Raw genomic sequence first — 26,076 nt, 5'->3', positions numbered from 1 at the left:
CCCGTTGGACTGGTGGGGTGCCTCGCTATCGCCCCCGAGCTTTACCCCGCTGCATGGCCCTGCAAGTTCAAGCCCGACCTTCCCCCGCGTAACGATGGCACCCAAGACCCGGCTGAGTTCCTGCAACTCTACACGCTGAGCATCAGGGCGGCGGGAGGACGCGACAAGATCATGGCGTGTTGGTTCCCCATGGCGGTCAAGGGTGGCACACTCTCTTGGCCCATCAACCTCCCGAAGGCGTCCATCACCTCCTGGGATGGCTTGCGCGAGCGCTTCATCGCCAACTTCCAGGGCACCCGCGACAGTGCCCTCACCGTGAAGACCTGCGGTGCGTCAAGCACCAGGAATGGGAGACCCTGCACAAGTTCCTACAGCGCTTCACGGTCATGCGCCTCAAGATCCCTAAGGTGTCGGACGAAGTCGTCATCTCGGCTTTCTCCGACGGAGTCACCAACCTCAAGATGAAGGAGGAGCTCGCCATGAACGATGAAATGAGCACCGCATTGGAGATGTTTAACTTGGCAAGAAAATGCCCAAGGCTGAAGAAGGAGGCATGTCGCTCCTCAGGGCCCAGGTGACGGACCCAGAAGAGAGGAAAGCCAAAGCCAAGGAGGTGAAGCGCAAGGCCCCTGTGGTGCTCGCTGCCAATCCCGAGGCGAAGCATGTTCAAGGGGAAGAGTGTCCGTCCAGAGGAGGGCTGACGTGCATCTTCCATGACACCAGCGGCCATGATACCTCTGAATGTCAAGAACTCCGACTGGTCCGTGCCGAACACTTCAACACGCGCCACGGACAGTTCGACAAAAGCCCCGCACGCGGAGTAAGCCACAATGGGGGCCAGTAGGATGAACGTGAGCCACGCGAGGGGTGGCATGAACAGGAGGACTGCTGGCATGACAACCCTGAGGAGGGGCAACGACGCGCTCAGCCTCGTGAGGCTCACCCTCGGGAGGCCGGGCTGCCCCCACTGCCTCCGCCGCTCAGGAGGAGGGAAGAAGACAGGCGGGACGATGGGGCTGGGGGCTTCCAGGAGGCAAGGACGGTGGCCTCCATCCTGGGTGGTGCCCAGACCCCATCCTCCAACCGCGCCTTCAAACAGTTTGCCTGAGAGGTGAATGCCGCCCTCTTGAGGCTTGAAGCAATGCGTCCCCTCAGCTGGTCCCAGAACACCATCACCTTCGACCTAAGCGACCAGCTCAGGTGCTCATTCATGGCCGGCTAACTCCCAATGATGTGCACCCGACCATCAGCAACGCCCTTGTCACCAAGGCCCTCGTCGATAGTGGAGCAGGGCTCAATGTCCTCTCAGTCGAGACATTCGAGAAACTCCAGTTCCCGTACGAACAGCTCATGCCGATCAAGCACTTCTCATGAGTAATAGAGGGGTCCACTGTGCCCATTGGGCAAGTGCATCTGCCATCACCTTTGGCGAGCGCAAGAACTACCGCACTAAGATCATCGTCTTCGACGTCGCGCACATCCACCTGCTGTACAACGCGATCCTCGGATACCCGACAGTCGCCAAGTTCATGGGGGTGATCCACCATGGCTACAATGTCCTCAAGATGCCAGGGAGCGGCGGCATCATCACCATCCCCTGTGCTGAGAAGGATGTCGTCTATACATTGGAGCACGCCTACCGCGTGGCGGCGGCAGAGTACTCGGACGATGAAGAAGATGAGCTGCCTTGCGAGGACCCACGTAAGAACAAGAAGGAGCTCCTCCCCACTGAGTGCCTTGGGGCTTCGGGCTCCGTGCCCGGGGGCGGGGCCCTGCCTCCCCTTGCATAGGGATGCGCGCTCGGTGCCCCACTTGGGTCAGAGCCGGGGGCTCCCACCGGGGAGGCCCCTAGTCTGATCAGTGAGGCGGGGGCAACATTCGAGCACATCCCAAGGGCGCGCTCCAGAGCACGTCCGACCAAATCTCGTGAGTCCATCATCAGAGCAATCCGAGAATTTCGAAAAGCCCACGCCATGCGACGCGGTGACTGCCCTGCACCACCAATCGCAGTCGTTGTCGTCGGCACGGTTGACCAGCCCTGCATTTGCATCAAAGCGCCCACAACCAACATAGCCGCGGCATACGGACCCTTCTGGCCTATGTTGGCTGGCTGCCGGTGGCAGTACGCGGGTGCCAATGTCTTCATGCCCTTTGGGCTGGGGAACGCGGCTGCCACCTACCAGAGGCTCCGGCGGGCCATGCTCGTACCCCGCCTGCTGGAGCGCCACGAGGAAGAGAAGGAGATGCTCGGGCCAAGCGAAGGCCCCGAGCCTTAGGAGCCGGCGGACCCGTGAGGGTCGCCACCGTGGAGACAGGAGATCAAGCAACGACGGCACCTTCGAAACTTCAGCGGCACAACCACCAGGTGACTTTTTGTTGGCTGCTGCCACGTAACTTTTTGGTTCACCCCGTCCGAGGGAACGCCCGGGGCCATGCGTCCTTCCCGAGCTCAGGACACTCCTCCGGCTGCTACTTTTGTTTATGCATCGTTTGGTTGTTCAGTTTCACCCGTTCAGAATCCTAACGTTCTGCTACTTTTTGGTTTTTCCCACGAAGAGGAAAGGGTGATACAGCACAGGAGCAGTAAGTATTTCCCTCAGTTTGAGAACCAAGGTATCAATCCAGTAGGAGAATCGCGTCAAGTCCAGAGTACCTGCGCAAACACAAAAGAGCTTGCACCCAACGCTATAAAGGGGTTGTCAATCCCTTCAAGATTGATTGCAAAGTGAGATCTGAAGGCGGAAAGTGCAACAAAGTAAAATTGTAAGGCTGAAAATATGGTGTGAAGTAGACCCGGGGGCCACAGTGTTCACTAGAGGCTTCTCTCAAAATAGAAAATAATACGGTGGGTGAACAAATTACTGTCGAGCAATTGATAGAATCGCGCAAAGTCATGACGATATCTAAGGCAATGATCTTACATATAGGCATCACGTCCGAGACAAGTAGACCGATACTTTCTGCATCTACTACTATTACTCCACACATCGACCGTTATCTAGCATGCATCTAGTGTATTGAGTTCATAACAAACAGAGTAACGCTTTACGCAAGACGACATGATGTAGAGGGATAAACTCAAAGCAATGATGAAAACCCCATATTTTTACCCTTGATGGAAATAACATGATGCGTCCCTCGCTACCCCTTCTGTCACTGGGTGAGGTCACCGCACGGTATGAACCCAAAACCAAGCAATTCTCCCATTGCAAGAATCATAGATCTAGTTGGCCAAACAAAACCCACAACTCGAAGAGAATTACAAGGATATGAAATCATGCATAAGAGAGTTCAGAAGAAACTTAAATAATATTCATAGATAATATGATCATAAATCCACAATTCATCGAATCTCGACAAACACACCGCAAAAGAAGATTACATCAGATAGATCTCCATGAAGATCATGGAGAACTTTGTATTGAAGATCCAAGAGAGAGAAGAAGCCATCTAGCTACTAGCTATGGACCCGAAGGTCTATGGTGAACTACTCACGCATCATCGGAGATGTCATGGTGTTGATGAAAAAGCCCTCCGTATCCGAATCCCCCTCCGGTAGGGCACCAGAACGTGCCCCAGATGGGATCTTGCGGAGACAGAAGCTTGCGGCAGCAGAAAAGTATTTTCGTGGATCTCTTCTTCAGTTTTGGAATTTTTCTTAATTTATAGGCGGAAGAGGTAGGGCAGACGTGCCACAGGGGGCCCACAAGCCTGCTAGGTGCGGGCCCCCTGGCCGCGCCTAGGGGGCTTGTGGGGTCCCCTGTTGGCCCTTGCCTTGGTTCTCAAGTCTGGCGCGTATCTTCTGTTCCGGAAAAAATCTTTTCGGAAGTTTTATTCCGTTTGGACACCGTTTAAAATACTCCTTTGAAAAGGGTCAAAAACACGGAAAAAACAGGAACTGGCACTTGGCACTGAGTTAATAAGTTAGTCCCAGAAAAGATATAAAAGGCATACAAAACATCCAAAGTTTGACAAGATAATAGCATGGAACCATAAAAAATTATAGATACGTTGGAGACGTATCAAGCATCCCCAAGCTTAACTCTTGCTCGTCCTCGAGTAGGGAAGTGATAAAGACTGAGTTTTTGATGTGGAATGCTACCTAGCATGGTTGTCCTTTGTAACTTCTTTCATGTGACATGAATGTTCAGATCCGTAAGATTCAAAACAATAGTTTGCTATTGACATGAAAACAATAATACTTCAAGCAAACTAGCAAGGTAATCATGAACTTTTGAAATAACAAGGCCAAAGAAAGTTATCCCTACAAAATCATATAGCCTGGCTATGCTCCATCATCCTCACACAACTAATTTAAATCATGCACAACCCCGGTATTGGCCAACTAATTGTTTTCACACTCTTACTTTCTCAAACCTTTTTCAACTATCACGCAATACATGAGCGTGAGCCATGGATATATCACTATAGGTGGAATAGAGTGTGGTGGTGGTTGTCAGACAAAAAGGAGGAGATGGTCACATTGACTCGGCGTATTAAAGGGCTATGGAGATGCCCATTAATAGATATCAATGTGAATGAGTAGGGATTGCCATACAAAGGATGCACTAGAGCTATAAGTATGTGAAAGCTCAAAAGGAGAACTAGTGGGTGTGCACCCAACTTGCTTGCTCACGAAGACCTAGGGCAATTTTGAGGAAGCCCATCATTGGAACATACAAGCCAAGTTATATAAGGAAAATTCCCACTAGTATATGGAAGTGTCAAAACAAGAGGCTCTCAATCATGAAGAACATGGTGCTATTATGAAGCACAAGTGTGGAAGAAGATAGTAGCATTGTCCCTTCTCTCTTTCTCTCTCTCTCTCTCTCTTTTTGGGCTCTTTGGCCTCTCTTTTTTATTTTTTTGGTGGGCATATTTGGCCTCTTTTTTTTATTTCCTCACATGGGACAATGCTCTAATAATGATGATCACCACACTTTTATTTACTCACAACTCAATACTTAGAACGATGATGACTCTATAGGAAATGCCTCCGGCAGTGTACTGGGATGTGCAACGATCTAGCATAGTGTATGATGTTGAAACATCTCGCTAGCTATCTTACGATCATGCAATGCCAATATGAAAGTGACGGCACATGTCATGAGACGGAACGGTGGGAGTTGCATGGCAATATATCTTGGAATTGCTATGAAAATGCCATAATAGGTAGGTATGGTGGCTGTTTTGAGGAAGGTATATGGTGGGTTTGTGCACCGGCGAAAGTTGCGCGGCACTAGAGAGGCTAGCAATGGTGGAAGGTTAAAGTGCATCTATTGTTGGGGAACGTCGCATGGGAAACAAAAATTTTCCTACGCGCACGAAGACCTATCATGGTGATGTCCATCTACGAGAGGGGATTTCCGATCTACGTACCCTTGTAGATCGCACAGCGGAAGCGTTAAGAAACGCGGTTGATGTAGTGGAACGTCCTCACGTCCCTCGATCCGCCCCGCGAACCGTCCCACGAACCATCCCGCGATCCGTCCCACGATCCGCTCCGATCTAGTGCCGAACAGACAGCACCTCCGCGTTCAGCACACGTACAGCTCGACGATGATCTCGGCCTTCTTGATCCAGCAAGAGAGACGGAGAGGTTGATGAGTTCTCCGGCAGCGTTACGGCGCTCCGGAGGTTGGTGGTGATCTAATCTCAGCAGGGCTCCGCCCGAGCTCCGCAGAAACGCGATCTAGAGGTAAAACCGTGGAGGTATGTGGTCGGGCTGCCGTGGCAAAAGTTGTCTCAAATCAGCCCTAATACCTCAGTATATATAGGAGGAAGAGGGGGGGCCTTGCCTTGGGGTCCAAGGACCCCCAAGGGGTTCGGCCGAGCCAAGGGGGGCAACCCTCCCCTTCCAAACCGAGTCCAACTAGGTTTGGAAGGAGGAGTCCTTCCCCCTTTTCCCACCTCCTCTTTTTTTTATTTTCTCTTTGATTTTTTTCCTATGGCGCATAGGGCCTTCTTGGGCTGTCCCACCAGCCCACTAAGGGCTGGTGCGCCACCCCCAAGGCCTATGGGCTTCCCCGGGGTGGGTTGCCCCCCCCCCCCCCCCCGGTGAACACCCGAAACCCATTCGTCATTCCCGGTACATTCCCGGTAACTCCGAAAACCTTCCGGTAATCAAATGAGGTCATCCTATATATCAATCTTCGTGTCTGGACCATTCCGGAAACCCTCGTGACGTCCGTGATCTCATCCGGTACTCCGAACAACATTCGGTAACCAACCATATAACTCAAATACGCATAAAACAACGTCGAACCTTAAGTGTGCAGACCCTGCGGGTTCGACAACTATGTAGACATGACCCGAGTGACTCCTCGGTCAATATCCAATAGCGGGACCTAGATGCCCATATTAGATCCTACATATTCTACGAAGATCTTATCGTTTGAACCTCAGTGCCAAGGATTCATATAATCCCGTATGCCATTCCCTTTGTCCTTCGGTATGTTACTTGCCCGAGATTCGATCGTCAGTATCCGTATACCTATTTCAATCTCGTTCACCGGCAAGTCTCTTTACTCATTCCGTAATACTAGATCCCGCAACTTACACTAAGTCACATTGCTTGCAAGGCTTGTGTGTGATGTTGTATTACCGAGTGGGCCCCGAGATACCTCTCCGTCACACGGAGTGACAAATCCCAGTCTCGATCCATACTAATTCAACGAACACCTTCGGAGATACCTGTAGAGCATCTTTATAGTCACCCAGTTACGTTGTGACATTTGATACACACAAAGCATTCCTCCGGTGTCAGTGAGTTATATGATCTCATGGTCATAGGAACAAATACTTGACACACAGAAAACAGTAGCAACAAAATGACACGATCAACATGCTATGTCTATTAGTTTGGGTCTAGTCCATCACATGATTCTCCTAATGATGTGATCCCGTTATCAAGTGACAACACTTGCCTATGGTCAGGAAACCTTGACCATCTTTGATCAACGAGCTAGTCAACTAGAGGCTTGCCAGGGACAGTGTTTTGTCTATGTATCCACACATGCACTGTGTTTCCAATCAATACAATTATAGCATGGATAATAAACGGTTATCATGAACTAAGAAATATAATAATAACTAATTTATTATTGCCTCTAGGTCATATTTCCAACATCTATACCATGGACTCACATTAGTCATGAAGAACTCATATACTTATTTCGAAAGTTTTATTAGTAATCGAAACAAAGTGCTAAACACATACTCCTAAGGGAAGGTTTGGTAGGTGTTAACCATCGCGCGATCCCGACCGCCACACAAAGAATGACAATCAATAAATCGATTATGCTCCGACTTCCTAACAAAGCGGTTCACCATACATGCATGCTACGGGAATCACTAACTTCAACACGAGTATTTCTAGATTCACAACACCCTACTAATATCACTCTAATATTACCATATCCATATCTCGAAACTAATTGTGAGGAATCAAACTTCTCTTACTAATCAATGCACTTGAATATGGAAGTTTTTATTTTATCCTCTTTGGATGCCTATCATCTTTTAGGACTACTTTCATAGCACACGCCAATTACCAAGTTACTTAGAGAGATCACTCTCAAAAAGATATAAGTGAAGATCGAGAGTTTTTATTTCTTCAAAATATGACACTGTCGTGCTGTAAAAAGATCTAAGTGAAGCACTAGAGCAAAGTTATCTAGCTCAAAAGATATAAGTGAAGCACATGCGAGCTAAATTGCCTAACTCAAAAGGTATAAGCGAAGCTCAATGAGTATTCTAGCAAATTCACGATGAGTGCATGTCCCTCTCAAAAAGGTGTGCAGCAAGGATGATTGTGACAAAAAAAACTGCTATAATACATGACGCTCCAAGCAAAACACATATCATGTGGTGAATAAAAATATAGCTCCAAGTAACGTTACCAATGGATTGAAGACGAAAGAGGGGATGCCTTCCCGGGGCATCCCCAAGCTTAGGATTTTTGGTGTCCTTGAATTTGGCTTGGGATGCCTTGGGCATCCCCAAGCTTAAGCTCTTTCCACTCTTTATCCCATTGTCCATGAGAACATCACCCAAAACATGAAAACTTGAAAACTTCACAACACAAAACTTAAATAGAAACTAGTGATATCATTAGCATAAGAAAACAAACCACCAACTCTTTAGGTACTGTAGTAAACTTGATTTCTATTTAGATTGATGTTAGATTACTGTATTCTCACTTTTCCATGGCTAGTACCCCCGATACTATCCATAGTTTCATCAAAATAAGCAATCAACACAACAAAAACAGAATCTGTCAAAAACAGACCAGTCTGTAGCAATCTGTATACTTCGTATACTTCTAGTATCCCAAAAATTCTGAAACATTATGAAAGTTAGGGCAATTTTTATATCAACCAGTAGAAAAATTAATCAACTCAAAAGCTCTTTCTGGATAGGAATGAAAAATACTTTCGTGAGCGCAAAGTTTCTGTGTTTTTCAGCATGATCAAACAACCATCACCAAAACTAGTCATAAAGGTTCTACTTGGCACAAACACAAAAAGGAACATAAAAACGACAATCATAACATAATTTTGATGGTGTGGACACAACTAAACAGGAAGCAAAAAATTAAAGATAAATTCATTGGGTTGCCTCCCAACAAGCGCTATTGTTTAACGCCCTTATCTAGGCATAAGGCGATAGAATCAAGTATCGTCGTCTTTGGTGCTCAAACCATAAGTAGCCCTCATCATGGATTCATAAGGAAATCTTATTTTCTTTCTAGGAAAGTGTTCAATGCCCTTCTTTAATGGAAATTGAAATCTAATATTCCCTTCCTTCATATCGATGACAACACCAATAGTCCTAAGGAAAGGTCTACCAAGAATGATGGGACATGTCGGATTGCAATCAATATCAAGCAAAATGAAATCTACGGGTCCATAGTTCCTATTTGCAATAATAAGAACATCATTGATCCTTCCCATAGGTTTCTTAATAGTAGAATCCGCAAGATGCAAATTAAGAGAACACTCTTCAATCTCATGAAAACCAAGAATATCACATAAAGACTTTGGAATAGCGGAAACACTAGCACCCAAATCACACAAAGCATTGCATTCATAGTTTTTAATCTTGATTTTGATAGTAGGTTCCCACTCATCATGAAGTTTTCTAGGAATAGATATCTCCAACTAAAGTTTCTCTTCAAGAGATTTCATCATAGCATCAACGATATGATCGGTAAAAGCCTTATTTTGGCTATAAGCATGTGGAGAGTTTAGCATGGATTGCATCAAGTAAATACACTCAATCAAAGAGAAACTATCATAATTGAATTCCTTGAAATCCAAAGTAGCAATTTCATCACTACTCAAAGTTCTGATATCATCTACTCCACTTTCAGTGCTTTTAGCATCAAGATAAATAGACTCCGAATCATTGGGACGTTTCTCAACCAACGTGGATTCATATCCAGCCCCATCATCATTAGGATTGACATTAGAAAACAAGGATTCAATAGGAGTCGCACAAAGCACTTTAAGATTTGTGTGATTCTCATCACGAGAACACGCCTTTTTAAGCCATTCATGTCTAGCACGAATTTGGGCGGTTCTTTCTTTACTCTCATTCATGGAAACACACATAGCTTTTAAAGTTTCATCCATATTAATCTTGGGAGGATCACATCTCAATTTCAAAGCATCAATATCAATAGACATTCTATCAACGGTCCTAGCCAAGTCATCAATTTTGAGCAGTTTTTCTTCTATGGACGCATTGAAAATCTTTTGCGAGTTGATAAACTCTTTAATATTAATCTCAAGATAAAAGGGTAATTTATTGTAATTTCCATGACCATTCTTGTAGGAATTGCCAAAGTTATTAGAGGGATGACTAGGAAAAGGCCTAGAAATAAAGTTACCTCTATAAGCATTGTTGTTGCCAAAATTATTCCTACCAACAAAATTAACATCCAAGCTTTCATTGCTATTCTCAATCAAGGAAGACAAAGGCATATCATTTGGATCTAAAGAAGCACTTTTACTAGCAAATAATTTCATTAAATCATCCATCTTAGCACTCAAAGAGTTAATTTCTGCTATAGCATGCACTTTTTTACTAGTAGGTGACCTTTCAGTGTGCCATTGAGAATAGTTTGTCATGATATTATCTAGGAGTTTTGTGTCTTATCCTAGTGTGATTTCCAGGAAATTTCCACCAGATGCCGAATCCAAGATATTTCTGGAAGCAAAATTCAAACCAGCATAGAAGATTTGTATAATCATCCAAAGACTCAGGCCATGAGCGGGACAATTTCTAATCATCAATTTCATTCTCTCCCAAGATTGTGCAACATGTTCATGATCTAGTTGCTTAAAATTAATGATATCATTACGGAGAGATATAATCTTAGTCGGTGGAAAATACTTGGAAATATAAGCATCTTTACACTTGTTCCAAGAATCACTACTATTTTTGGGTAAAGATGAAAACCAAGTTTTTGCTTGATCTCGTAATGAGAACGGAAATAGCTTCAATTTAATCATATCATTATCCACATATTTCTTATTTTGCATATCGCATAACTCAATGAAGGTATTAAGATGGGATGCGGCATCTTCACTAGGAAGACCGGAAAATTGCTCTTTCATAACAAGATTCACCAAGGCAGCATTGATTTCATATGATTCCGCACTAGTGGCGGGAGCAATCAGAGTACTAATAAAATCATTACTATTAGTATTCGAGAAGTCACACAATTTGGTGTTTTCAGTCATGGTGACTTAGCAAGCACACAAGCACACAAGCGAACAGAAAGCAAGCGCAAGAAAGGGAGAACGAAAAAGGCAAATATTTTTGTAAACTTTGTTTTTTTTCACAAGTGGGGGAGAGGAAAACGAGAGGCAAAAGGCAAATAATGTAAATGCAAGAGCTGAGTTTGCGATAGTTACTTGGATAAGCTTCACTTTGAATACTCCCCGACAACGGCGCCATAAATTCTTCTTGCTACCTCTTAAGCTTGTGTTGGTTTTTCCCTTGAAGAGGAAAGGGTGATGCAGCACAGTAGCTGTAAGTATTTCCCTCAGTTTGAGAACCAAGGTATCAATCCAGTAGGATATCAAGATGAGGCACCAATGTACCTGCGCAAAAAAAAACAAACTTGCACCCAACGTTATAAAGGGGTTGTCAATCCCTTCACGATTATTTGCAAGGTGAGATCTGAAGGTGGAAAGTGCAACAAATAATTGTGTAGATATGAAAATATGACGTGAAGTAGACCTGGGGGCCATAGTGTTCACTAGAGACTTCTCTCATGATAGCGAGTATTACGGTGGGTGAACGAATTATTGTCGCTCAATTGATAGAATCGCGCAAATTCATGACGATATCTAAGGCAATGATCATACATATAGGCATCACGTACGAGACAAGTAGACCGATACTTTCTGCATCTACCACTATTACTCCACACATCAACCACTATCCAGCATGCATCTAGTGTATTGAGTTCATAACAAACAGAGTAATGCCTTAAGCAAGATGACATGATGTAGAGGGATAAATTCATGCAATATGATATAAACCCCATCTTTTTACCCTTGATGGCAACAACACGATGCGTGCCTCGCTACCCTGATTTCTATTGTGCTTCCCTTGCAACGGTGCCAAGAATAGTCATGTCTACGGCACCAAGAATCCTTCAACTGCGGCTACGCCTTAAGGGACTTCCTAGGGAAGTATGCAAAGGATTTTCCCCCGTGGCCTTGGAGCCTTGCGTTGGTGTTCCCTCGAAGCGGAAAGGGTGATGTAGCACAGTGGTGGTAAGTATTTACCTCAGTTTGAGAACCAAGGTGTCAATCCGGTGGAGGAGTATCACAAGATCCTGCACAAACACAAAAGCTTGCTCCCAACGCTATGAAGGGGTTGTCAATCCCTTATAGATTGTTTGCCAAGTGAGAACTGAAAGCAACAAAGTAACAAAGCAAAGTAAAAGCGGAGGTGTAAACGATGGATGTGAATAGACCTGGGGGCCGTAGTGTTTACTAATGGCTTCTCTCATGAAAGCAAGTATACGGTGGGTGAACAAATTACTGTCGAGTAATTGATAGAACCGCGCAAGTCGTGACAATATCTATGCAATGATTATATCTGTAGGCATCGCGTCCAAAACAAGTAGATCGATACTTTCTGCATCTACTACTATTACTCCACACGTCGACCGCTATCCAGCATGCATCTAGTGTATTAAGTCCATAAGAACAGAGTAACGCCATAAGCAAGATGACATGATGTAGGGGGATAATCTCAAACCAATGATAAAAACCCCATCTTGTTACCCTTGATGGCAACTACTTGATGTGTGCCTTGCTGCCCCTACTGTCACTGGGAAAGGTCAGCACATGGTAGAACCCAAAACCAAGCACTTCTCCCATTGCAAGAATCATAGATATAGTTGGCCAAACAAAACCCAAGACTCGGAGAGACTTACAAGGATATCAAATCATGCATAAAATAAATCAGCAAAGACTTAAATATATATCATAGATAATTGATCACAAATCTACAGTTCATCGGATCTCGACAAACACACCGCCAAAGAAGATTACATCGGATAGATCTCCATGAAGATCATGGAGAACTTTGTATTGAAGATCCAAGAGAGACAAGAAGCCATCTAGCTACTAACTACGGACCCGTAGGTCTGAAGTGAACTACTCACGAGTCATTGGAGGGGCGATGATGATGATGAAGAAGCCCTCCAACTCCAAAGTCCCCTCCGGCAGGGCACCGGGAAGGGTCTCCAGATAAGATCTCGCGAAAACGGAAGCTTGCGACGGCGGAAAAGTATTTTCGAGGCTCTCCTGATTTTTTGCTGAATATTTGGGAATATATAGGCCAAGGATCTAGGTCAGGGGGCGGCCACGGAGGCCACAAGCCCTGACACCACCGCCTCCCCCCTGGTGGCGGAGTGGGAGCTTGTGGGCTCCCTGGAGCCCACCTGGCTTGGCCTAGAGACCCCCCTGATCTTCTACCGTTCGGAAAAAAAATCATTTCAGTGTTTTTATTCCGTTTGGACTCCGTTCCAAAATCAGATCTGAAAAGAGTCAAAAACACACACAAAACAGGAACTGGCACTTTGCACTGAATTAATAAGTTAGTCCCAAAAAAGATATAAAAGGTACATAAAACATCAAAGCAGACAAGATAACAGCGTGAAACCATCAAAAATTATAGATACGTTTGAGACGTATCAAGCATCCCCAAGCTTAACTCGTGCTCGTCCTCGAGTAGGGAAGTGATAAAGAATGAATTTTTGATGCTTTCATGCTACCTAGCATAGGTGTCCTTTGTAATTCCTCTTATGTGACATGAATGTTCAGATCCATTAGATTCAAAACAATAGTTTGCTATTGACGTGGAAACAACAATAATTCAAGCTAACTAGCAAGGTAATCATGAACTTTCGAAATAACAAGGCCAAAAGAAAGTTATCCCTACAAAAGCATATAGTCTGGCTATGCTCTATCATCATTGCACAGCGAATTTAAATCATGCACAACCCCGGTATTGGCCAAGTAATTGTTTCACACCTTTAGTTTCTCAAACATTTTCAACTCTCACGCAATACATGAGCGTGAGCCATGGTTATAGCACTATAGATGGTGTGGAGTGTGGTGGAGGTTGCAAGACAAAAAGGAGAAGATAGTCACATTAACTAGGCATATCAATGAGCTGTGGAGATGCTCATCAATAGATATCAATGTGAATGAGTAGGGAATTCCATACAAATGATGCACTAGAGCTACGAGTATGTGAAAGCTCTTAAAGAAAACTAGTGGGTGTGCATCCAACTTGCTTGCTCACGAAGACCTAAGGCAATTTTGAGGAAGCCTATCATTGGAATATATAAGCCAAGTTATATAATGAAAATTTCCCACTAGCTATATGATGGTGAAAAAACGAGACTCTCAATCATGAAGATCATGGTGCTTAATATGCAGAAGTGTGGAAAAAGTGGTAGCATTGTCCCTTTTCTCTTTTTCTCTCATTTTTTATTTGGTGGGCTCTTTGGCCTCTTTTTTTTATTTCGGTGGGCTTCTTTGGCCTCTTTTATTTCCTCTCATGGGACAATGCTCCATTAATGATGATCATCACACTTTCAACTCAAAACTTAGAGCAACTATGACTCTATATCGAATGCCTTCGGTAGTCTACCGTGGCAATGATCTAGCATGGCATAGACATCAATGGAATCATCATGCTAGCTATCTTACGATCATGCAATGGCAATGTAGACATGGTGGCACATGTCATGGTGGTAGTTGCATGGCAATATATCTCGTAATGACTTTGAAAAAGCCATAGTAGGTAGGTATGGTGGCTGTTTTGAGGGAGGCTAATGGTGGGTTTTGTGCACCGGCGAAAGTTGCACGGCACTAAGAAGATAGTGATGGTGGAAGGTGAAAGTGCATCTAAACCATGGACTCAACATTAGTCATGAAGAACTCATATACTTGTTGCAAAAGTTTTATTAATAATCGAAACAAAGAATTCAACGCATACTCCTAGGGGAAGGGTTGGTAGGTATAAACCATCGCGCGATCCCGACCGCCACACAAAGGATGACAACCAATATACTAATCATGCTCATATTTCATCACATAGCGGTTCACCATACGTGCATGCTACGGGAATCACTAACTTCAACACAGGTATTTCTAGATCCACAACACCTTAATAGCATGACTTCAAAATTACCATAACCACAACTCAAAACTAATTGAGATGAATCAAACTTCTCTAACTATTCAATGCACATGAAGGTGGAAGTTTTCGTATCCCTTTGGATAACTACCCCTTTTGAGACTACTTTAAAAGCATAGATAAACTACCAAGCCACGCACCACTGTGCTCTAAAATATATAAGTGAAACACATAGAGCAAAAGTATCTAGCTCAAAAGATATAAGTGAAGCACATGTGAGCTGAATTGTCTACCAAAAGATATAAGTGAAGCTCGACAAAATCACGGTGTGTGCATGTATCTCTCTCTAGGTGTGTAGCAAGGATGATTGTGTCACAAAAAAAATAAAAGACTCATACGATACAAGACGCTCCAAGCAAAAACACATAACATGTGGTGAATAAAAATATAGCCCCAAGTAACGTTACCGATGGATTGAAGACGAGAGAGAGGGGATGCCTTCCCGGGGCATCCCCAAGCTTAGGCTTTTACGACATCCTTGAATCTCTTGGGGTGCCTTGGGCATCCCCAAGCTTGAGCTCTTGCCACTCTTTATCTCTTTGTCCATAAGAACTTCACCCAAAACTTGAAAACTTCACAACACGAAACTTAAACAGAAACTCGTGATAACATTAGTACAAGAAGGCAAACCACCACTTCCTTAGGTACTGTAGCAAACTTAAATTCTACTTATGATGATCTTGGGTTACTGTATTTTCAATATTCCATGGCTAATACCCCCCGATACTATCCATAGTTTCATCAAAATAAGCAACCAACACAACAAAAACAGAATCTGTTAACAGCAGACCAGTCTGTAGCAATACGTATATTTCGTATACCTCTGGTACTTCACAAATTCTGAAAAATTACGACAGTCTTAAGAATTTGTGTAGCAATCAGCAGCAAAAATAATCAACTCAAAATCTCTTACAGAAAAAAATGAAAATTCTTTTCGTTAGCAAACAGTTTCTGTCTTTTCCAACATGACCAAACGATCATCCCCAAGACTAATCATAACGGTTTTGCTTGGCACAAACGCAAAAAGAAACACAAAAAACACAATCATAACAGAATTATGAAAGTGTGGAAAACACAAAACAGAAAGAAAAAGGATAGATTCGTTGGGTTGCCTCCCAACAAGCGCTTTTGTTTAACGCCCTTAGATAGGCCAAAAGTGATGGAATCACGTATAGTCATCTTTGGTGCTCAAACCATAGGTAGCCCTCATCATAGATTCATAAGTCAATCTTATTTTCTTTCTAGGAAAGTGCTCCATGTCCTTCTTTAAAGGAAATTGAAATCCAATATTCCCTTCCTTCATATCGATGATAGCACCAATAGTCCTTAGGAAAGGTCTACCAAGAATAATGGGTCATGAAGGATTGCAATCTATGTCAAGTACAATGAAATCCACGGGTACATAGTTCTTATTTGCAACAATAAGAACATCATCGATACTCCCCATGGGTTTCTTGACAGTAGAATCCGCAAGATGCAAATTAAGAGAACACTCTTCAATCTCATGAAAACCAAGAATATCACATAAAGACTTTGGAATCGCGGAAACACTAGCACCCAAATCACACAAAGCATTGCACTCATAGTTTTTATCTTGATTTTGATAGTAGGTTCCCACTCATCATGAAGTTTTCTAGGTATAGAGACTTCTAGTTCGAGCTTCTCTTCAAGAGATTTCATCATGGCATCTACGATATGCGCGGTAAAGGCTTTGCTTTGGCTATAAGCATGTGGAGAGTTTGCAATAGAGTGCATCAAAGAAATGCATTCAAACAAGGAGCAATCATCATAATTGAATTCCTTGAAATCCAAAGTGGGAGTTTCATTACTACCCAAAATTTCGACTTCTTCTACTCCACTCTCCACACCTTTATCATCAAGATAGGTGGACTCCGAATCATCGGGATGTTTTTCAACCAAAGTGGATTCATATCCAGCCCCTCCATAAGTAGGTTTGACATGCGAAAAGAAAGATTCAAGAGGAGACACACCAAGCACTTTAAGATCTTCGTGATTTGCATCACTAGAACGCACCCTTTTAAACCATTCATGTCTAGCGCGGATTTGAGCGGTTCTTTCTTTGCTCTCATTCATGGAGATACGCATAGCTTTCAAAGTTTCATCCAAGTTGATCTTGGGAGGAGCGCTTCTAAATTTCAAAGAATAAACATCACAAGACATCCTATCAACGCTCTTAGCCAAATCGTCTATTTTGAGTAGTTTTTCCTCTATGGACGCATTGAAAATCTTTGGAGAGTTGATGAACTCTTTGATATTACTCTCTAGATCAGAGGGTAATTTGTTGTGATTTACATAAGTGTTGCCGTAGGAATTGCCATAATTGTTAGAGGAGTTACTAGGAAAAGGCCTAGGAACATAGTTTCCTCTAAAAGCATTGTTGTTGCCAAAATTGTTCCTACCAACAAAATTCACGTCCAAACTAGCATTGCTACTCTCAATCAAAGAAGATAGTGGCATGTAAATAGGATCTACGGTAGCGTTTCTACTAGTAACCAAATTCATCAACTCGTCCATCTTAGCACTAAGCGAGTTAATCTCTTCTATAGCGTGCACCTTTTTGCTAGCAGGCGACCTTTCAGTGTGCCACTGAGAGTAGTTGGTCATGATATTGTCTAGAAGTTTTGTAGCATCTCCTAACGTGATTTCCATGAACGTTCCACCTGAGGTGGAGTCCAAGATATTGCGAGAAGCGAAATTCAAGCCAGCGTAAAAGATTTGTATAATCATCCACAAACTCAAGCCATGAGCGGGACAATTTCTAATCATAAGCTTCATCCTCTCCCAAGATTGTGCAACGTGTTCATGATCAAGTTTCTTGAAATTCATGATATCGTCACATAAGGAGATGATCTTAGCTGGCGGAAAATACTTGGATAAGTAAGCATCTTTGCACTTATCCGAAGAATCGATACTATTTTTAGGCAAAGAAGAAAGCAAAGTTTTTGCGGGATCTCGCAACGAGAAAGGAAAAAGTTTGAACTTAATCACGTCATTATCCACATCTCTTTTCTTTTGCATATCACAAAGCTCAATGAAGGTATTGAGATGGGATGCGGCATCTTCACTAGGAAGGCCAGAGAATTGCTCTTTCTTAACAAGATTCAGCAAAGCTGCGTTGATTTCATATGATTCCGCACTAGTGGGAGGAGCAATCGGAGTACTAATAAAATCATTATTATTAGTGCTCGAGAAGTCGCAAATTTTGGTGTAGGGTTTACTAGTGGCTTCTCTCATGAAAGCAAGTATACGGTGGGTGAACAAATTACTGTCGAGCAATTGATAGAACCGCGCAAATTCGTGACGATATCTATGCAATGATTATATCAATAGGCATCACGTTCAAAACAAGTAGACCAATACTTTCTGCATCTACTACTATTACTCCACACGTCGATCTCTATTCACCATGCATCTACTTTATTAAGTCCATAAGAACAGAGTAACGCCTTAAGCAAGATGACATGATGTAGAGGGATAATCTCAAACCAATGATAAGAACCCCATCTTTTTACCCTTGATGGCAACTACTTGATGTGTGCCTTGCTGCCCCTACTGTCACTGGGAAAGGTCACCACATGGTAGAACCCAAAACAAAGCACTTCTCCCATTGCAAGAATCATAGATCTAGCTAGCCAAACAAAACCCAAGAGTCGAAGATACTTACAAGGATATCAAATAATGCATATAAGAAATCAGCAAAGACTCAAATATATATCATAGATAATCTGATCACAAATCCACAATTCATCGGATGTGGACAAACACAGCACCAAAGAAGATTACATCGGATAGATCTCCATGAAGATCATGGAGAACTTTGTATTGAAGATCCAAGAGAGAGAAGAAGCCATCTAGATACTAACTACGGACCCGTAGGTCTGAAGTGAACTACTCACGAGTCATTGGAGGGGCGCTGATGATGATGAAGAAGCCCTCCAACTCCAAAGGCCCCTCCGGCAGGGCGCCGGGAAGGGTCTCCAGATGAGATCCTGCGGAAACGGAAGCTTGCGGCAGCGGAAAATTATTTTCGAGGCTCTCCTGAATTTTTGCTGAATATTTGGGAATATATAGGCCAAGGATCTAGGTCAGGGGGCGGCCAGGGAGGCCACAAGCCCTGACACCGCCGCCTCCCCCCTGGTGGCGGAGTGGGAGCTTGTGGGCTCCCTGGAGCCCACTTGGCTTGGCCTAGAGGCCCCCTGGAGCCACCGTTCGGGAAGAAAATAATTTCGGGGTTTTTATTCCGTTTGGACTCCATTCCAAAATCAGATCTGAAAAGAGTCAAAAACACAGAAAAAACAGGAACTGGCACTTGGCACTGAATTAATAAGTTAGTCCCAAAAAAGAAATAAAAGGTATATAAAACATCAAAGAAGACAAGATAACAGCGTGAAACCATAAAAAATTATAGATACGTTTGAGACGTATCATGCCCCTTCTGTCACTAGGTGAGGACACCGCACGGTATGAACCCAAAACAAAGCACTTCTCCCATTGCAAGAATTATAGATCAAGTTGGCCTAACAAAACCCACAACTCGAAGAGAATTACAAGGACACGAAATCATGCATATAAGAGATCAGAGGAGACTCAAATAATATTCATAGATAATCTGATCATAAATCCACAATTCATCGGATCCCGACAAACACACCGCAAAAGAAGGTTACATCGGATAGATCTCCATGAAGATCATGGTGAACTTTGTATTGAAGATCCAAGAGAGAGAAGAAGCCATCTATCTACTAGCTATGGACCCGAAGGTCAGTGGTGAACTACTCACACATCATCGGAGAGGCAATGGTGTTGATGAAGATGCCCTCCGTGTCCGAATCCCCCTCCGGCAGGGCACCAGAACGGTCCCCAGATGGGCTCTTGCGGAGACACAAGCTTGCGGCGGCGGAAAAGTGTTTTCGTGGCTCCCTTTGGTGGTTTTGGATTTTTAGAGAATTTATAGGCGGAAGAGGTAAGGCAAAGGATCCAAGGGAGGCCCACAAGCATGCTAGGCGCCCCCAGGCCGCGGCTAGGGGGCTTGTGACCTCCCCCGAGGTCCTTTGCCTTGGTTCTCAAGTCCCGTGCGTATCTTTTGTTATGGAAAAATCATCCCGCAGGTTTTATTCCGTTTGGACTCTGTTTAATATTCTTCTCTGAAAAAGGTCAAAAACAAGGAAAAACAGAAACTGACACTTGGCACTGAGATAATAGGTTAGTCCCAAAAAAGATATAAAATAGCATATTCATGCATACAAAACATCCAAATTGACAAGATAATAGCATGGAACCATCAAAAATTATAGATACTTTGGCGACGTATTAAATATCAACCACAATGAAATACACGGGCATATAATTTCTTTTTGCAATTATGAGAACATCGTTAATTCTACCCAATGGTTTCTTAATAGTTGAGTCCGCAAGATGTAAGTTAAGGGAAGATTCATCCATATCAGTGAGACCTAGAACGTCACAGAAAGATTTTGGTATAGTATTGATGCTAGCACCTAGATCACACAAAGCATTATATTCATAATCCTTCACTTTAACTTTAATAGTAGGTTCCCATTCATCTTGTAATTTCCTTGGTATACAGACTTCCAACTCTTGTATTTCCTCATTGGCTTTTACGGTAGAATCAATGATATGTCTAGTCAAGGCTTTATTTTGTCCATGACCATTGGGTGAATTTATCATTGATTGTAATAAAGAGATACATTAAATTAAAGAACAATTATCATCTCCTTTACAATCCAAAGTAGTGGGCACATCACTATCTAAAGTCTTGACCTCTTCAAACCCACTTTTGATAGTTTTTTCATTAGGATCATCGCCCTCCAAACAATTGGGATGCCCTCTAGCTAAAGTTGACTCATCTCGAGTCCCTTTTCATCAAATTTTATGTTAGTAAACGAGTTTACAATAGGTTTCACACCAATCATTTTGACATCTTCATCATGATTACGATAGAAATCGGGTTATAGTGCTTTATCTAGGAGCTCTTGTTTTTCTTTAATCCCTTCAATTATGTTTTTACTCTCATCTAAAATGACTTGGATAAACTTTATAGGTTCACTTATTATGTCATTTTTATGTGGCAACATTTTAATTTTGAGTGTCTCCACATCATGAGCAATTCTATCCATATTTCTAGCCATGTCATCCATCTTGTGAAGTTATTATTCTACCATGGCATTAAAAATATTTATAAACTAATAAATTCTTTAATATTTTTCTCAAGTTCAGAAGGTATCCTAATATTATATGAATTTCCACGGTAATTACCATAATTATTAGAGGGATTACCGGATACTATCTATGATTAAAATTCCCTCTATAAGCATTCTTGTTGATTATTTCTAGCGACAAAATTCACATCCATAGCATCACTATTTTGCTCAATAAAAAAAATAAAGAAACATCATTAGGATAAACTTGAGAATTTTTAATATAAATCATATTAATAAGAGCATCCATTTTGTCACTCAGAGTAGAAACTTCTTTGACAGGGTTTACCTTCTTACGAGTTGGAGCTCACTCGACGTGCCATTGGGAGTAATTTGTCGTTATGTTGTCGAGAAGCTTCGTGCCTTCCCCTAATCTTACTTCCATAAATGTTCCACATGTAGTTGAGTATAGAAGGTTTCTCGAAGCAAAGTTTAATCTAGCATAGAATTTTTGTATAATCATTCATAAATTAAAACCATGAGTTGGACAATTTCTAATCATTAATTTTATTCTTTCCCAAGATTTTGCAACATGTTCTTGCTTATGTTGTTTGAAGTTCATAATTTTATTCCTAAGAGATATTATCTTGGCACAAAGGAAATAAAGGCATCCTTACATTTATCACAAGTACCAATACTATTACCAGGCAAGGATGTAAACCAAGTTTTAGCTTTATCTCTTAGTGAGAAAGGAAATAATTTCAAGTTGAAAATATCATCATCCACATATTTTCTCTTTTGCATATCACATAATTCAATGATGGTATTACGATGGGATGCAACATATTCATTCAGATTTCTAGTAAATTGTTCTTTCATAACAAGATTTAGCAATGCGACATTAATATCAAAAGACTCCACACTAGTGGCGGGTGGTATTGGAGTACTAATAAAATCATTATTATTAGAATTCAAAAAGTCACATAGTTTGGTTTCTTGAGACATAGTGACAAGCAAGCAAGAAAATAAGATAAATATTTTTTAGTTTTTTATTTTCTTAAATAACAAGTAAAAGTATAACAAGTAAATGATAATGTGTGTGAAGGAACCTGAAGTTGATTGGTAATTCTTCCCGGCAACGGCGCCAGAAATCCATGTGCTACTTTATAGATGCATTGGGTTTTTCCGTGCAGATGTAGGGATTGATGTAGTAGAGTAGCAAAAAGTGTTTCCCTCAGTGAGAACCAAGGTTTATCGAACCAATAGGAGAAGCACGCAATCAATCATCAACAGTTACTGCACAAATAAGAGCAAATACTTGCACCCAATGCGAGCAAGAGGGTTGCCAATCCCCATGTACTCATTAATAGCAAGGATTAAATCTGAGAGTGGTTGGTATGTAAAATGCAAAGTAACTAATAGGTAAATAAATTGCAGTAAGTAAATGAAGCTTTGGTAAATATGTGGAATAGACCCGGGGGCCATGACTCCTCGCTGAGTGCGTTGGTTTCCCTCCAAGCTTAAAGGGTGATGTAGCACACCGATGGAAAGTATGTCCCTCAATTATGAAACCAAGGTATCAATCGAGTAGGAAGATCCACAAGACTATGTAAGCAACACCTTCCCACAAATAGCAAATCATCGCAACCCAACGCGTGGAGAGGTTGTCAATCCCTCGTGGGTAAAGTAAGGATAGATTGATAGATACAAATAAGAGTAATAGAAAATAGAACGCAGAAAGGTATTTTTGGGTTTTTGGATAATATAGATCTAAGAACGAAAGAGAAAATAAAGTAGAAATGAAAATAGCAAAGTAGAGATTGCAAATAGATGATGTGAAGTAGAAGCGGGGGCCATAGGTTTCACTAGTGGCTTCTCTCGAGAAAATAGCAAACGATGGGTAGAAAAATTACTGTTGGGAAATTGATAGAACAGCAAATAATTATGACGATATTCAAGACAATGATCATGTATATAGGCATCACGTCCAAGACAAGTAGACCGACTTATGCCTGCATCTACCTCTACTACCCCACACATCGGCCTCAATCCAGCATGCATCCAGTGTATTGAGTTCATCGAGAAGCGGAGTAATGCCTTAAGAACGATGACATGATGTAGAAAAGATCTATTCATGTAGGAATAGGACCCATCGTTTTATCCTTAATAGCAACGATACATGCGTGTCATGTCTCTTTCTATCACTAAGATTGAGCACCGCAATATTGAACCCATCACAAAGCACATCTTCCCATTGCAAGATAAAATATCAAGTTGGCCCCACAAAAACCAAATATCAAAGAAGAAATATAGGCTATAATAATCAAGCATGAATATGTTTTCATAGATCTGAACATAAACTCACAATTCATCGGATCCCAACAAACACACCGCAAAAGAAACAGTTACATCATATGGATCTCCAAGAGACCATTGTATTAACAAACAAAACGAGAGAGAAAGCCATCTAGCTACTGCCAACGAACTCATAGGTCTTATATGAACTACTCACGCATCATTGGTGGAGCACCAATGAGGATGGTGAACCCCTCCGTAGTCGTGTTCTTCTCCAAAACGGCCTCTAGATTGGATTTCGTGGCTCTGGAACTTGCGGCCGCTGAAACGATTTTTCGTCGACTCCTCTATGGTTTTCTGAATATTGGGATATTTATAGATGTCACGGGCGGTGAAGGACGTGTCCGAGGACCCCTCTAGATACAAGGCCGCGCCAAGGGCCCCTAGCGCCCTGGTGTTAGATGGGCCCTTTGTGCCTCGTCTACTGCTCATTCCTCGCTCCCAAGTTTCATTCTGGTCCAACAAAAATTTCCGTAAAGTTTGGTGGCAATTGGACTTCATCTCATATGGATTTTCTGTTGAGTAAAAAACACCAAAAAAACAGCAACTGGCACTAGGAACTATGTCAATAGCTAATTCCCAAAAAATGATATAAAGTTGCTATAAAATGATCATAAAGCATCCAAGAATGATAATATAACATCATGAAACAATGAAAAATTATAGATACGTTGGAGACGTATCAGCATCCCCAAGCTTAATTTATGTTCGTTCTCGAGTAGGTAAATGATAAAAAGAGAATTTTTGATGTGGAATGTTGCCTCACATGTTTATCATACTCTTTTCTTTCAGCATGGACATATGGACTTATAGGTGATGCAACACAATAGTCTATAGTTTGATATGAAAATTTCAATACTCAAGCATATGAACAAGCATCCAAGTCTTTCAAAATATCATTGCTAAAGAATGTTATCCCTAGCCCATCATGCTCCATCATTGATCCATTCATGTAACACACTCAAATATTAACTACATCCAATGCTTAAATATGATAATGGTGTTCCTTAGTTGGTGCTTTATAAGATAAGATGGAGACTCAAGTTCAAAAATAAAAATTGCATAAAGTAAATAGGTAGGCCCTTCAGAGAGGGAAGCACGGATATGTAAAGGTGCTAGAGCTCAAAGTGAAAAACTTAGAGGTAAATTTTTTTTGGGGGGTATGTTTTTCCTGTCAACGAAAACAACTAAGAGTTTCCAATATCCTTCATGCTAAAAAAATTATAGGTGGTTCCCAAATTCAAAATAAATTTTATTCCTTTTTCCACCATTCTTTCACATTCCACGTGTCACAGCCTATTTCTACCTTGTTTCAACTGTAGTCTCTTCAAAACATGAGTTTATTAAAACTTTTTAGCCAATTGCTATGAGTGATGTGATTGTCATTGTTTGTGTGTATGCTTGAGTGAGTGGATCCAAAAAAAGTATTTTTGCAACATGAGATTTCCAGAAAAAACCTTTTCCCCATTTTTGACTATTTCAAAATATTGCTTTGGTTTTGCACTACAAGTCCCTGATTCCAAGGGACTGTCTTCACCCAAAGATTTTATTCTGATTTTAGCATTATTATAAATCTCCAAAATTATAAAATAATTTTTTTCTAAAAGGTTTTCCAATTTTATTTCCATGTCCTTTTCTGAGGCCAGAAATGATATTTCTGAATGGAAAATTATTTTTCTGCCTTAGAATAATCTGAGAAAATTTGGAGATACTCAGAGGACATATATTTCCCATACATAACATTTTCAACCCCTATTTATGTTAAAAATATTTGAGCAAATCCTTGAAAACCTAATCTGTCTATTTTGACCTTTTGAAATATTTCCAAAGGAAATATTTTCAATAAATTCTCAGAAAATTCCAGCATGCTTCCCAAGCTATATTTGGTGGTCATGCCAAGTTTCACCTCATTTAAAGGTAATTTGGCTTACCAAATAATCCTAAAACCCTCTCTACATAGCAAAGTTTGTCCAAATGGCCTGAAACTTTGCAAGAGTGCTCAACACCCCAAATGAGGAGTCCCTGCCAAATATTGGATTTTTGGGGATTAATTTACCCACATTCCCTTTTGAAAGGACATTACTGCCCATTTTTGGGTGATTTCAAGTTTGCACTGTCAAACTTGTCCAATGGAGATCAAATTTGGTGGAGGATCCTACTTTTGCATCAAAACCAATCCTCTTAACTTTCAGTACTAGTGGTGGAGGTTAACTACCCCAAATCATGCCAAACACCTTCTGCCAATTTGGTCAAACAACACTTAACACCCTCTACACCAACTCCCTTTCCACTAAACTCTTAGTGCAAGCTGTGAGCACCACTCCTCAACTGCAGACGAGTGGCCCCTCTCTGGTTCCAAGCATAAGAACCCAAAATCTCCATTTTAGTTTCTGCCTCAAGACTGGCATCTCCTCTTCAAGCTCTTCCTTCGACGAGCAGTGAGACCCTTGGCTCCCAAACGGCTAAGGGGCATCTAAGCCATCCCCCGGACACGCCAGACAGGGCCAAAGCGTCCAAAGCGCGCCAGCATGCCGTGGCATGCCAAATCTATGCTCTCGACGCGCTACATGGCGCACCCAAGGCAAATGAGGCCAGCCCCAGTCGATTCTCACCCCCCTCGGTGTCTCTCCGTGTCTTCGACAAAGCTCCTGACTCGGGGCAGCCTCAGGGCCCCTTCTCCCCCTCTCTGCTAACCAGGGCGACGCGTACCCGCATGCGCCAGATTCGGCCAGAAGAACGCGGCCACGCAGCACGTGCGCACTAAGTCCCCTCTCTCACTCATTGAGTCTCTAGGGTCCCAAACCAC

This window comes from Hordeum vulgare, chromosome 4H, assembly GCF_904849725.1.
Source record: "Hordeum vulgare subsp. vulgare chromosome 4H, MorexV3_pseudomolecules_assembly, whole genome shotgun sequence".
NCBI classification, from domain to species: Eukaryota; Viridiplantae; Streptophyta; class Magnoliopsida; order Poales; family Poaceae; genus Hordeum; species Hordeum vulgare.
The sequence above is the reverse complement of the archived record's forward strand: the minus strand, read 5'-3'. Positions refer to the sequence as shown.